The sequence below is a fragment of the Pelodiscus sinensis genome, chromosome 12, assembly GCF_052426305.1.
Source record: "Pelodiscus sinensis isolate ZL-2025 chromosome 12, ASM5242630v1, whole genome shotgun sequence".
In the NCBI taxonomy this organism is placed as follows: domain Eukaryota; kingdom Metazoa; phylum Chordata; order Testudines; family Trionychidae; genus Pelodiscus; species Pelodiscus sinensis.
The window spans coordinates 22,124,907-22,139,660 of NC_143063.1; the positions used below are offsets into that span (position 1 = coordinate 22,124,907).

The 14,754-nt window shown below is 40.9% G+C and overlaps 1 long non-coding RNA gene across 6 annotated transcripts in view; it reads right to left on the minus strand.

Annotated features, from left to right (window-relative positions):
* LOC106731881 (uncharacterized) overlaps positions 1 to 14,754 on the minus strand; it is a 59,572-nt gene that overhangs the window by 10,886 nt on the left and 33,932 nt on the right. For 2 of the 6 annotated variants that reach the window (XR_012906723.2, XR_012906716.2), the window contains exons 3-4: positions 9,171 to 9,282; positions 3,323 to 3,493 (exon numbers count right to left, since the gene is read on the minus strand). This is a non-coding gene — a long non-coding RNA (uncharacterized LOC106731881). Of the gene's footprint in view, positions 1 to 3,322; positions 3,494 to 6,443; positions 6,496 to 9,170; positions 9,283 to 9,428; positions 9,575 to 14,754 lie in introns of all 6 variants that reach the window. The other 4 variants (XR_012906722.2, XR_012906720.2, XR_016350500.1 and 1 more) reach the window with 4 other exon arrangements.

Sequence of the window (14,754 nt, forward strand, 5' to 3'; positions counted from 1 at the left end):
ATACTCTCAGACTCAGCAGATGCATCATTATCATCTTACATTCCCTATCTTATGAAATTGGGGTGTTTGTGACTGTGCTAACTGAATTAATAAACTATATTTGTAAATATACAAGAGTTTTTATAGTGTGAGTATTGCAACTGTGCACATCCAGGTTCCCAACCATAGAATAACTGAGTATCGGGCCTGATCCTGGGACATAGAACCAGTCAACCCTAAAGGTGGTAATTAGAAATTAAAATGTAATCTTAGATCAGGCAATAAACCTAATACAACTTGCAGATAATTTCATACAAGTGCTGAAGCCAAATTCATGAAAATCAGGTTCTTTAAAGATAACTAGAGTTGAGCATAAAAAGAGGCATCTAAATCACTAGTCACTCTTGAAAGTGTAGGCCAGTCAAACCCTAAGTGACTGGTCAAAAGTCATGATTACTCTAAGCAACAATCCTTTCATAGTAACATAGGAGGTGAGTTTTCGAAAATGATAACCAGTCAAAATGCCATTAAAAAGTCAATGGGAGCTGTGGGTGTTCATCACCTCCTAAATATGCCCATTACATTTTAAATTATACCATTTAACTGAGAAGTTGGCCAACCCCTTATCACCTGCCTTTCAAGAAACTAAATGAAGTAATATTTGCTTTGATTAACTAGTCATAAGCATGGGAAATAAGGGTACAGGGGGTGCTGCAGTACCCTCAGGTTTTGCATATGGCTTACCTGTGTCCAGGTGCTGGCCTCGCTCCTGGCCAGCCAGCCTTGGGTCCTGGTCTCCAGGCAGCCCCTCTGCAGTCCTGACAGCTGCAACACACCCTGAGGTCCTGCATCCCCACTGTCCCCATGGGTTCTTCAGCCCATCATCCCCAATTTCCAGGTCACTGGCCCTGCAGGCTCTGATGCTGCTTGGGGTCCTGCTGCCGGCCAGAGACTTTGCAGTTGCCTCTAGCTGTGGCTGGGGTTGCCAACTCTCCCAGTCCAGATGCTATTCATGACAATAGTGTCTGGTCCAGGAGAGTTGGCACCTCTAGTTGTGACTTCAGCCTGGAGTGGTAAGGTGTACAAATAAGTGTAGGGGAGTACAACTCAGCACCCTGACTCTAAAGATAATTTCAGCGCCACTGTAACTAGTTGATAGCTATTGGTGTGGCGGAAAGAATGCGTATCTACAGACTTAATTTTGTGCAGCTTGAAATGGATGAGACATTGAAATATACTTGGCAAATATCTACTATACATTTTAGAGAGTTTGTGCTTCTGTCTATTCATGAATCTGTTTGTTCAAGAACTCCTCCTAAACAGTAACCGCTAAGACCGCTAAATGGAAAGGGATGGGCCTGGCAGGAGGGATAGTTATACTGCAGAATGACCACAAGGGGCAGCAAGGGGACCAGAGATGGGGACCGATACAGCTATAACATCATTGGTCCAGCAAGGGGAAGGGGTAGAGAAAGGGGCAGCTATCTACTATACATTTCAGAGGGTTTGTTTGTGTGTCTGTCCATCCACCAACTGAAGGACACGCACCCTAGCCCCGGCTGCATTTGCTGTTGCTGCATCATCCATGGACAGGCGCTTCTCACCTGGCCCTGAACTGTTGCAGTGAGAGAGGGCTGAGGTTTTCCTCTTTCCCTGGGGCAGCCTGCATACCGAACCTCTTATTCCCAGCCCCAACCCAGAACAATGATTGAAATGAAGAAAAACAAAACGTATTTGAGGTAAGGACCTGAGCAACACTGGGTAAAACTTCTAGTATAGAAATATGCAAAATATTAGGTGCTGATGCAACTTAAAATGCTAATTCAAATAGCTGATAAACATATTCAGGACAGCTTTTTGCTATCTGAGGATATTGTGGCTGTTCCAAAACTTTGTTTTTTCCAAGATACTAAAAGGCTCAAGATTATTTTTTTTACACAGCCTCTTACAATATTACTTGCTTTTAATTAATACTTATGCTTAGCTGTGGTTTCAGAAAAACATGCAGATGAAATTGCTAAAACTGTTGTCAATTTGATATTCCCCTGATTAAAAATCAGTTTAAATAATTTGTTCTCCCTTTTTTCCATACAGAAATAGACATCTGAGCCACTAATTTGTTTGCCTTCTTTGAGGCTGTTCAAATGTAAAGAAGATGAATTAGAGGCCCCTGGCAATTGGATGCTATAATAGAGATGCTGACAGACTTATTTATAGTTTTGGTGAGGCTACCAGGCACTACAAATAACACATTTCACTCCAAGTTACATTGACTTTTTAAAGTGATAGCTGTAGCTAAAAAGCTTTTTAAAGCAGCTATTAACACAGCTCATGTGTAGATGGGTTTTTTTTATTCCTAGCCAGGATACCCTGCCAGTGATTGCCTAGATATTATTCTATTTTACTTCAAAGATACAGAATTGTTTTATCTAATCTGCTGCCTTAATCACTTTAAACATACTGACAAGCACAGCTGACCAATTAATAGGGTTTATGCTCTTATTATATCATTTGTTATCCACAATGCTCTTTCCTCTTGTAATTGCCTTTCAATTTTTCATGACTGAAAAATGGAGGATATACATAATGAATACAAATAGCAAATTGATTAAATGTAATGTACATTGTAGCTCTTTTGCTTGTTATTATTAATTAGGGAGATCTGGCAAATTTTCATGAAAACACTGATGTCATAGAGCAATCTGTAAACTGTGAGAGCACTACAGCGGATCTTCGTTTTCATGGGTGCTTTGTGATAGAAAATAAGGTCAACGTTGTAAAAAAATGGCCTTGGATTTGTGTGTGAGTGAGTTTTGACAGTCATCCTGATTTTTCAGAACATGGTGAGCACCTACTAATGAACTTAGTCCTCAGTAGCTCTGAAAATCAGGCTCAACATTAAAAACTTGCCTGCAGTTTCCCATATACAGACATGCTTTAGCTCCTGCTTGAGCCAGGAAATCCAAATGAACTGACAGACCTTTGCATCTGTAATGCTGACGATCAGAAGCAAACCTGGAACCTCTGGAGCTTAGTGCACAAGCCTCTGCAGCCAACTGGCACTCTGCTAAGGCTGCAGAGCAAACTTGTTCTTTTGCTCTGTAAGTGGACTAAGTGCCACTAGATGGGACAATGAACCACACCCAGCAAATGTGTGGGTTACACATCCACACCCCATCCTCTTGGATTCAGTGAGACATGAGGATGCAAAGGTCTGTCTGCTCATTGGGAACACACAGCTCTTTTTGCAGGAAGTGGGGCTTAGAGCTTCACTGTATGAGGATCTGGCCCTGTAAATATGTAGGGATGTTTAGTTAGGTTCACTGAAACAGAAATAACTTACTTCAAATCATGCAGTGAGTCAGTGGTAGAGCATGGATAGCTCCAAGCCATTCCTTCCAACAAGCCCCAGCTGGGGTACATTTTCATAGCTGTATTGACTTCAGTGACAATTATTACCAGCTCTGAATCTTCTCACCCTAGTTCCTTGGTCTAGGCACTGGAACACAAGTGCCTGATAAACACAAAATAATTTATTTTCTTTCAATTCAAATATTATAGTATAGACAATAAGCATCAGTATTATTATAGAAAATTAACTAAAAATGAAGCCCCATTACTTAATTCCTCATATTCCTGCTTTAAAAGTAAAAATAAGATTATGGGCATTATTTAAAACAAGATTTTGATAAAAAACCTTTGAAGGTAAAAAACCTTCACTTAGGAAGGAACAATCAGTTCCATACATACAAGATGGGAAGCGACTGTCTAGGAAGGAGCATGGCGGAAAGGGATCTAGGGGTCATAGTGGACCACAAGTTGAATATGAGTCAACAGTGTGATGCTGTTGCAAAAAAAGCAAATATGATTCTAGGTTGTATCAACAGGTGTGTTGTAAGCAAAACTCGTGAAGTCATTCTGCCGCTCTACTCTGCACTAGTTAGGCTTCAGCTGGAGTACTGTGTCCAGTTCTGGGCGCCACATTTCAAGAAAGATGTGGAGAAATTGGAAAGGGTACAGAGAAGAGCGACAAGAATGATTAAAGGTCTAGAGAACATGACCTATGAAGCCAGGCTTCATGAACTGGGCTTGTTTAGTTTGGAAAAAAGAAGATTAAGGGGGGACATGATAGCGGTTTTCAAATATCTAAAAGGGTGTCACAAGGAGGAAGGCGAAAATTTGTTCCTCTTGGTTTCTGAGGACAGGACAAGGAGTAATGGGCTTAAAGTGCAGCAGGGGAGGTTTAGATTGGACATTAGGAAAAAATTCCTAACTGTCAGGGTGGTCAAATATTGGAATAAATTGCCAAGGGAGGTGGTGGAATCTCCCTCTCTGGAGATATTTAAGAACAGGTTAGATAGACATCTGTCAGGGATGGTGTAGACGGAGCTTGATCCTGCCTTGAGGGCGGGGGGCTGGACTCGATGACCTCTCGAGGTCCCTTCCAGTCCTATTATTCTATGATTCTATGATTCTATGAAGAACCAGATGAAAATGTGCTGTTGTTACACATCTCAAGATGAGGAGAACCTTTGAAGTAACTGTGAGCCTCAAATGATGGACTTTAATCTGTATGAACTCTCATATTGAAAAGTCATGAAAAGACGACAGTTTAAAACTTGCTTCTTACCAAAAACAGAAGTAAGGAAACAAAGGTTAGACACGGGTAGGACAATGGTGTTATACATGCTATTTCTTAGATATTTTCCAAGAAACTATTTATACCAGATACTGAGGAAATGAAGGGAAATTGACAAAGCAATTATCATTTCTAAGTATTGGCTCTTTTCTGCTGTAATTATCTATGATGTCTGCCCATGAATTCAGATTTCAAAAATTGTTTGTAGAAAGAGCAGGAACTGTCCATCAGAAAGCTGGATGTCTCTAAGACCATGATGGCGGGACCTTCTACACTGGGGTGAGGAACGTTTTTTTGGATCAGAAACCCTCAGAAAAATAAGTCAGGGGGTCACACAAAAGTGAAAAGCCCCAGACTGAGAGGCAGAAAGACATTGCCCCACATTCCCCTCACACACCACTGTCTAAGGGGGGGCCAAGCTAGTAGATTTTGTAGGGCCCCCCAGGCTCTGGGGTGGGGCCAAAAATGAGGGGTTCAGTGTGTGGGCAGGGGCTGCTGGGAAGTGGGCTTGGGGTGTGGAGTTGGGACAGGAGGAAGGGTGCAGTAGGTATATGGGGTCTGGTCAATAGGGGGGTGTTTACCTAGCGCAACTCCCTGGGGATGCACATGACTCCGTGTCCCCTGCTGCTCCCAGGCACTGTCCTTGCTGCTGCTGCTGCTATTGGCCATGATTATGATTATGGCCAATTGAAGCAGCAGGGGGAAAAGCCTCCAGTCAGCACCTTGCTGTGCCAGCCAGTGGAAGGAGAGTGCAGTGTGCAGAGCTGCTTCTTTCCCTTGCCGTGCAGAGTCTGTGGGTTGAATGTGGCTCGACTTGCCTGAATCAGGCCTGTGAGGCTCGGGGCTCCCTACGAAGGATGCTAAGTATAGTGTAATTCACTAATGGAATAGTGGATGCTCTTTTGCATCAACTATTCAATTAGTTGACAGGGCACTGCTGCCCCTCTTAAAACACTGCTGCAGCATTTCAAAGGGGCAGCACTGCACATAGCCCGGGATCAGCTGGGGAGCTCCATTTGGCGCTGCTGCTTTGAAAAGCCATGGCAGCGTTTCAAAGCGGCAGTGCCGAATGGAGCCTGGGGCAAGCACCACACAGCTGATCCTGGGCTCCCTGCAGCACTGCCCCTTTAAAACGCCGCTGTGGTGTTTCAAAGGGACAGCGCCGCACGGAGCCCGGGGTCAGTTTCATGCGGTGCTGCCAGGTTGATATTCTGCGGCAGCGATTCAAAGAGGCAGTGCAGCAGGGAGCCCAGGATCACCTGTGCGCTGCTGTCCCTTTGAAACACCGCCACGGTATTTCAATGCAGCAGCACTGCATGGAGCCCGGGCTCCCAGGCTCCTTGCAGTGTGGCTGTTTTGAAGTACCCCCACTTTCCTTCACTTTGCTGCCTCTATCTGATAGAGGCAGCGGGGGAAGGGGAACGACTAGTAGACTATCTGATAAGCATTTGCTTATCAGATAGTCGACTCATCCTTAACATTCTTATTCCCCACGTCTGAAGCAGGGAGCTGGCATTGGTGCTCCAGCCTCGCAGTAGGTACCTCAGGGGGGCTGTGAGGCTGGAGTGCCAGTGTGGACTCCCCAGTGCTGGGGGGGGGGAGAGGAGCCCTGAACCACAGGGGTAGAAGCTGTCATTTACTATATATTTGTAGACTATCGAACACTAAGGAAACCTAACTTGGTCTCTAGGGACTACCCCAATATAAATGTTAAATAATACCATGTGGGTTTAGATGGGTAATTTCACAGTAATACCAAGTGGGTGTTATCAATGTAAATACGATGGAAGAATAGGCTCTATGTTATCACCAGCAAAGTTTTTACCTACTGGGTTGGATGTCAAGGTGCAGGAAAGCAATAAATGAAAGACCATCTCCTGCAGTCAAAGCAGAGAACATCTTCAGTGACTTCTGATTATACAGAGATTTCTCCATAAAATAATCCCATTTATGTTAAAAAATTATTTGTAAACATAATGTATATTGTTTCTTTGAACTGTAATTTTATGCACGTTTCATATGTTCATCATACAAACTTTGCCTTACCTTTCAATCACTGTGTACTGTAAAAAGAATTGGTTAGGGGCATTTTTCCTTATTCATTGCTGTCAGATAGATCAGTCTTTTGAAGAAACATATTTAACCTCAGCCCAGAATAATCAAAAAAGTAAGTTAGACACTTGTCATCATTGCAAGAAGTTGATTTAGGTTGTTACTATTTTTTTCCTCTTGGAATCTGGTCTTCCAGTCACTGAGTGACTTGGAATGTAAAATTCACAAGGGTCACCATTACTGTGCTGAACTTCTGACCTCCGGTAAAGTTATTTCAAGAGTAAACAATGATTCCACTGGAATATTTTTAAAGAGGTAACTTACAATATTACCAACCAAAGGAAAACAGTGAAACAGATTACACTGGGGTACACTGGCAGGCAGGTTCAGAAATGTTCAAATTAACCCTATCTCATGTTCCCCAAGATTTCCCCATTCCTAACATCCAAACATTCAGTAGAGCGCCCTGTATCTTCCTAGAGGGAGATGAATTGAGCTAATTATTCCTCAACCTTCCACCTGCTCTTAGCTGGTATGGGAGGTTTTCTTGATGGAAGGGAGACCTCAGTGCTGTGTCTACACTGGCGCGATCTTATGCCAAAGTGGCTGCTCTTTGCTAAAAACTTGCTGCCTGTCTACACTTGCTGTGTGTTCTTGCACAAGTAAACTGACATTCTACTGTATAAAATCAGGGCTTCTTATGCAAGAACTATGATGCTCCTGCTCAGGAATAAGCCCTTTTGTGCAACTGTTCTTGTGCAAGAAACCAGTGTAGACAGGCAACATGAATTTCTTGCGCAAGAAAGCCCTATGGTTAAAATGGCCAGGAAAGCTTTCTTGCCCAAGAGAGCGTCTACACTGGCATGGATGTTCTTGCGCAAAAGCACATGCCAGTGTAGGTGCTCCCTTGTGGAAGAGTTTTTGCACAAGAACTCTTCCAGAAAAGAGTTCTTGTGCAAGAAGCTGCCAGTGTAGACGTAGCCCAAAAGTTTGGTTCTTTCCTTTGAGGCTTTTACAGGAATTTGGGAGGTGTAGTCTGTCCTCCTTGATTTTTGGTTGGATCCTCCCCTCTTGCTTTCTGAAGTGCAATGATCAGTAGGTTTGCTTCCTCTCCCCAATCCTTTCAAATCTTCTGGAGACAGCCCAACCCCACATTAGAAAGGGAAGTTACACTGGTAGATGCAGCTGGAAGTGCAAGCAACCTGACTGCCTTTGCAATATCATGGAGGTTGATTTCCAGGTAACCCGGAAGATATCACGGGGGAAGCAAGTCCTAGGTTTTTCCCACAATAGTGATAGTGTATGGTACTAGAAGACTTTGGATAGATTAGCTTGGATTGGGTATGTGTAGAGAACTTCCACAGTTTTGATTATTTGGCTAAGCATATAGTCCTTTGGAGGTTAATTTTTACTAGCAAAAACCAAGACAAAGGAGAAAATATAGTAAAGGAAAAAAAGTACTGTCTCTTGGCATGAACAAAAGTGAAGCAAATTGAGTAGTATGTTGCATAGCACAGGTGCTTAGACTACTGCATACATATCTTTCAGTCCTATAGATAAGGAACTCTATATAAGCAGGGTTCTGTGTACTCTGTGAAACAAAGGGACAAAAATTTGATGTGTAGATGACTCAGACATTGAAATTCATCCAATGCTTGGTATAGATTCATTATAAACTAATCATTGACTAATTTCTGTAACTACATTAACTAAACTCTAATTGTATTCTCTATTAAACATTCTCTGAATGTCTGAACTAGATTCTGAAAGCCTTACTCGAAGAAAGCAGCACTTTAGTACACATGTTGTTTTATTGACTACTGTGGGATGACTCATTGACATAAGACAAGGTATCAGAATCTGATTCTTTTAATGTGTTGTTTAAGGATGACTTTAAGAAATGTATGGATTTGTAGCCATCTTTTTTTTTTTTGTAGTTGACAAAAAAAGGTCTGAAAAGTGAGGTGTTTTTTAAATTGTTTTAAAGTTTCTTTTTTAAAAATCTTAGAAATATGATATGGATTTTGCTGATTTTGCTGCATGTTTCTTTGAAGATAAAGAGATCTGGAACTGGATTTTTCTGTATGTAATTGAGAGAATGAAGTGATGTATTTTAACAAAAATATTTTTCACCCAACAATTTTAGACATTTCAATTAATAAGGGTTAACAACAAAAAAATAAAAAGCCAAGCATTTTAAAACAATCTGACAAACCATCTTTGCTTCTCAATTGCTCATATTTTCACTTTTCCTGATACAGTACTTGTGAGGTCATAATCCTATTGGTTCTGTTATGGTAGAGTTTTCCATGGTAAAATAGGGTAAACAAGGCGTGTCTGCTAATATAAGAAATAACATATTCATGTCTCTTTTATACATCAGAAAAAAGCAAACAAGACAAAAACAGATTTCCTCCTTCTCTCCTTTGCTTCTAATCTTTAGTATATATTTATGATCAGAATAATTAAAATCTATTGTGGTATGTTAAAGCATTATTACCTGTCTGTCCAGCCATTCATCCAGATACTTCTGTGGCCCGCATTCTCCATATTATCTGAGCAGCTCCTACATATTTTTAACAGAAACTCATGCCCTTTTATTCCTGCCCAGTCTGTAAGAGAAATATCTTAATCAGTTCTAGAGGTTTGGAGGGGAGGTGTTGCTTAGTTTGTTCTGTTGCTGTATGTGGTGTGTGTGTGTGTGTGTGTGTGTTTTTGCTGTGAGGGAGAGAGATTTTTAAGAAAGTGGGAGATTTACCTTTGGAGCAACTGTGTCGTACCAAAAGGAAGACTATTTTTAATACACATCATTTGGAAGGTAGAGTCCCTTTTTAAATGCTTTGGAATTCATGTCTTTCTTAATGGTCTGGAATTCATGAGAGCGGGATGGAAAAAGCCATACATCTATAAAATCATAAAATCACATTTAGATACCCCAAACAAAATGGATGCCACATTATTTTAGTTTATTATTCCTAGTGGAGTATAGATTGGTCTTCCTACTTTGATATTTATTTATACCAAAGAACTACAAGAACATAAATGCCACTCTTGGGATAACCCTAATGCTCTGGATGAGATAGAAAACACATTGCATCTGCCTTCATTTGCAGTAAAATGAAGGAATGTTTAGATATAATCCTCCTAATAAAGGACATAGTTGAAGGTCAAGTGGAATCTTCAAAATGAACGTGTCAGGGAAAAGCTAAAAGAGTTGTAGTTCTACATAAAAGGGTTTTCTTGAAATAGCAAATAACTAACAGGGGAGAAAATAAAGCACAGTTCCTTGGGTCTGTTGTTCCTTTCTCTTCAGGGCCACTTCCCAGTGTATTCAAAAAGATTCTGTGCTCTTCAAGACTTTGGTGCTCACATGAAAAATTAATTATTGTTTTGTTGCTAGACAGAATGGCTTCTTATTTTGCACTCAGTGCACTAGTGAGACAGATGGCAGGGGATGGTTCTCTGAGGCCAGCACACAGCTTCCCACCAGAACATTTATTGATATGGGAAAATACCTGCTTTTATCTAAAGACTGTTAAATAGGTGGGTTATGTGCAGGGCAGTACATACTGAATAACAGGGAACAGAATCTTGACAAAGAAAAATGTCAACCAAAATAAATACCTTGCAGTAGGCTGACCCTGCACCATACCCACATTTGCCTTTGGAGCAACTGTATCATAACAAAAGGAAGACTATTTTAAATACGCACCATTTGGAAGGCAGAGTCCCTTTTTAAGTGCTTTGAATTGTATTCATGCTTTCAAGTCAGCTAAAGAGTCGAGCATAATGTTAACTGTTTTGCTGCTTATGGTCTGGAAGTAGATTATCTCCTGAAGGGGCAGAGGGTGACCTCAGATTGTCTGTATATAGAGGAAGAAAGCTGAGGGCATACAGGGAGGATATTACACCTGTGCTCTGAGATCTGCACTGGCTGTCGGTTCATTTCAGAGGGCAAATTTAAGTTGTTGATTTTCATCTCTATAAGGCCCCATGTGATTTGGGAGCTGGCTGCCTGACAGATCTCTCTCCTCTTGTGGTACCATGGAGAGAGTGTTCAGCTGAGGTGCTCAGCTTGACAGCACTCTGGTTTAATCCATGAGACTTGTGACAAGTGTTTTCAATGTAAGGCCCTTGAATTCGGAATGCTCCCCTGACTTGGTCTGAAAGCACCCGAAGCTGGGTCATCTTGGAATTCCATAAGGCAGTGGTGCCCAACCTGCAACCCACAGGCTGTATGTGGGCTGGGAGACCATTTGCTTACATTAAGCATTTGCAGGCATGGCCCTTCATATCTTCCACTGGCCATTGTTCATCGTTCCTAGCCAACAGCAGCTGCAGGAAGCAGTGTGAGCAACAGAGACATGCTAGCCAACACTTCCCACAACTTCCATTGGCCAGGAATGGCAAACCACAGCCAGTGGGTGCTATGGGGGGCCATGCCTGCAGGCACTTAATATAAACAAATTGTCGCCCAGCCCATCAGTGGATTACCCTGATGGTCTGTGTACAGCTTGCCCACCATGGCTATAAGGGCTATCTACTACTCCTGTCTTTTAAGAGAAGGTAAAATTAATAAGCCTATTCAAATAAGATAGGATGGTATTTTCCTAATCCTGATACTGTGAAGGGAAAGGCTAGTCTGTTGATACCTTAGTTCTATGGTTCTATGAACTATTTCAGGGGCACAACATAGTGAGTCAGGTAACAAGCCTATGGCCAAGCCTCACCACTCTGGTTCAGTTCTAAATGCAATGCTTTATTTAATTTAAAACATGAAACACAGCAAGTCAGTCTCAGAGATAAACTGGACTGGAAATTTTTTTTTTGAGAATTGTTTTCATAGTACTGGAGTAGAAGAGGAATAATCCCCAAAACACTAGCCCACTGTCAAGTGTACACACTATCTTTCATGAAATTTAAAAAATGGCTACATGACAAGGTAAAAACACACAGAAATGTATGAAAGATGTACAGTTTGGTAGCAAATACAAAACAATTCCCTGAGCTATATATGTGCTTTGCTTTCTTTACGTATTACTCCCAGGGATGGCAAAGAGAAGATGAGCCATGTTAACGGGGAGCTCCTGTTTTTGTGGGAAGTTAAACACAGTGAAAGTTGAAGTCAATAGGAATTGGACACCTGCAGTAGAGGTCAGGAATAGGCCTGATTAGGTTCAACATTTTGATTAGGTTCAACATTTTGGCTTACAAGTTCTCTTCTAAGGAAGGCCCTGAACAGCTGATTATACCAGAATTCAAAAGGCTTGATGCCACATGCAGATCAGCTGGTAATTTGAAAATTTCTGAATCTCTTTTTTATATATATTTTGGATTTGATTTGACTTTAGTTTGTTTGCTCAAGCACTTCTTTTTACAGGTCTTTTGAAGCTCTTTTAACTGAAACTGGCACATTTATTGAAACCAGGTATGGTGACTGAGTGAACTGGCTAACTGCCATTCTTGCAACAATACTTTTTTTCCTTTTGGATTCTTTAGATGATATGCCTCTGGGAAGAGAGTGTTTGTTTTTAATATTGTTGTTATGAATGTTTTGATATTGCAGTAATGATTTTTCATATTTGATCATAAAACTTTTATATGATAGTGGTGGAAGCCTTGAAGTAGCTTTAATAATCTATTGATTTTTGGGGAGGGGGACAGGGAAGGGGTCTTAACGCTGCAACCATCAGATTTTTATTTTGTGGGGATTTCTCCCAATGCTTTTGGCCACTGTTGTGCTGAATAAGGGTCTGCCTCTTAAAAACAATATACAAGGGAATATGTTTAAATGATCCTGTTCAGTTAGCACAGAGTGACTCTACACAGCACCTCCTGGGGTTAAGTCTGTACTATTAAAGTCAATATGAAGCTTGATTTCATGATTTCAATGAGCATAGGATCAGGATCTACTAAGGCATAGCAAGAATGTTTCTAGTGCATGGAAGCTATATTCAAATCTGTAAAGCAAAATTTAAAATAAACAGGTTCAGAAATTAGTAAACGTGTGTCAACCAGATTGTCATATCTTCAGAGCAGGGACTCTTTTTCTTTTGCAAAGTATCTTGAGCGCACGCGCATGCACACACACAAAATCAGTCAATTTTTGGACGTCTAGTTGCTGATAGGCTCTCAAGGAATGAAGTGGAATCCATTCTATTATCTTCATCATAGCAATATTCCATGAGAGATTCATAACTTCCAGATGGGAAGATTACACAACAAGAAGGTTTGAAAACTAGTCTGCATCCAGTTCTTTGGAAGACAGGACAGAGGGACAAGATTACAGAAGCTAAATGAGGAAACAGTCTGCAGTATTAAATTGATTACCGATAAAATATTAACATTTACCCAGAACTACCACATAACAACATCTGTAATTCTGCAGTTAGGACCTGATCCAGTCCACAGGAGTCATTTAGTTGACTTAATAGGCTTGTATAGTGCCCTTATTTCCTATATGTTGACTTGGCAAATGTTCCATTTTTTAAATGGTATCACTGGTGTTTTAATTTATCTCCTTGAGAGACAAGACTGTTCCTGAAGTATATTTCTTCTGCCTTATCTGTCCTGTCTTTGCTCACAACTTTTGAATTGAGAGACTAGATTCTAACTGAAGGATAATTATGAGTTATTGTGGGATTGATGTCAGAATCAGGAAAATAGGTGTCTTGACAATCAATTAAACATGCTAATGACAAGTATTACTTCTCAGCTTTGTGTTCTGAAGCCTCAGGACAAGGCACTCTGTAGGAACAATAAATTCTTAAAAGACTACGCCCCAATTCAGCAAAACACCTGTTTTAGGCACATGCATTGAAGTCTTAAGGATGTGCTTAAATGCCTTTCTGAAATCAGGAGATGAGCTAACTGCTTCCACACATCTGAGAAAAAATCAAAGAGCACAATCTGGTAACATGCTGAGATCTGGAGAAGTATTCAATTTATGCATTTTTTTTAATCTTTCAAAGGGCAGCAGTGTCTGGCCCTTAAAGCACATTCTTTTTCTTCTTACCTTCTTTCAGTACTTAACTCTATAGATACAAATACAAATATTTCTAAGGAAGAAGCCTCTTCAGTTACCCAACCTACTTTAGATCGACAGCACCCCTGGCACTGCCCATATATCATTGTGAGAGAAGCAGATTGGCTTTCAATAAAAAGTGCTCTACTTGGAAAGTCAAGTCAAGAAAAAACAACCATAATCCAACCCAGAAAACACATCTATGGAAGCTACTCCTTCTAACCTTGTGAGCCTATGAGAAGGAGTTTAGAAAAAAAGCAGCTCATTGTGAGTCAATTTTGATGTCCTTTTTCTGAATCTCATACACCAGATCCTGGGACACAGCTAACTGAGGGGTGTGTGCATGCACACAAAGGTGGCTTCAAGCTCATCGTTGCACTCCCCTGACTTGTTGCTGCTCTTTGCTCTGAGCTGTTATAACAAACTAAAGGCTGGGCTGCTTTAATTTATTCTTTCAGGCTACAAGCACAATTCAGAGAGAGAGCGAGAGAGAGAGAGATGGGGGAAAAACAAATTAGCACAGGGTCATTATAGTCAGGCCATTTTCTTCCGGCCATTCCTTTACCTAAGCATGTTATTGCTGGCAAGAGGGAAGGCAAACAGAATGCTTTTCACTTTTTTTACAACATTTGTAGAAAGTGATGCTTACAGAAATACAGTACTGCTAGGCCTCCCCTCCACCAACGCTCTGTAGCCACTTGTGGACAATTTGTAGATATTTAAGTGGTTATTCTATATCTGCATGACTTGACTAAAAGCTTTACAAAGCTCTTCAGTCAATTTACTGGTGACCTTGAAAGGTTCTACCACAAGTGCCAGTGATTATGCAGTGTACGCATTACCATATCAGGCACTAAAAAAACCTGTCGTATTGGAAAAATCATTTACCCTGTTAAAACTCATGGGGAGAAATACAAACATTTCATATGCAAAAGGAAGAATATTTTCAACCTATTGATTCTACATTCTGGGCTGCTGAAAATCTAAGTAGACTTCCCTATTGGATAGACTAAGCAAAATGGACATTACAATGTGAGACTTTGCAGATTTATTGACTGAA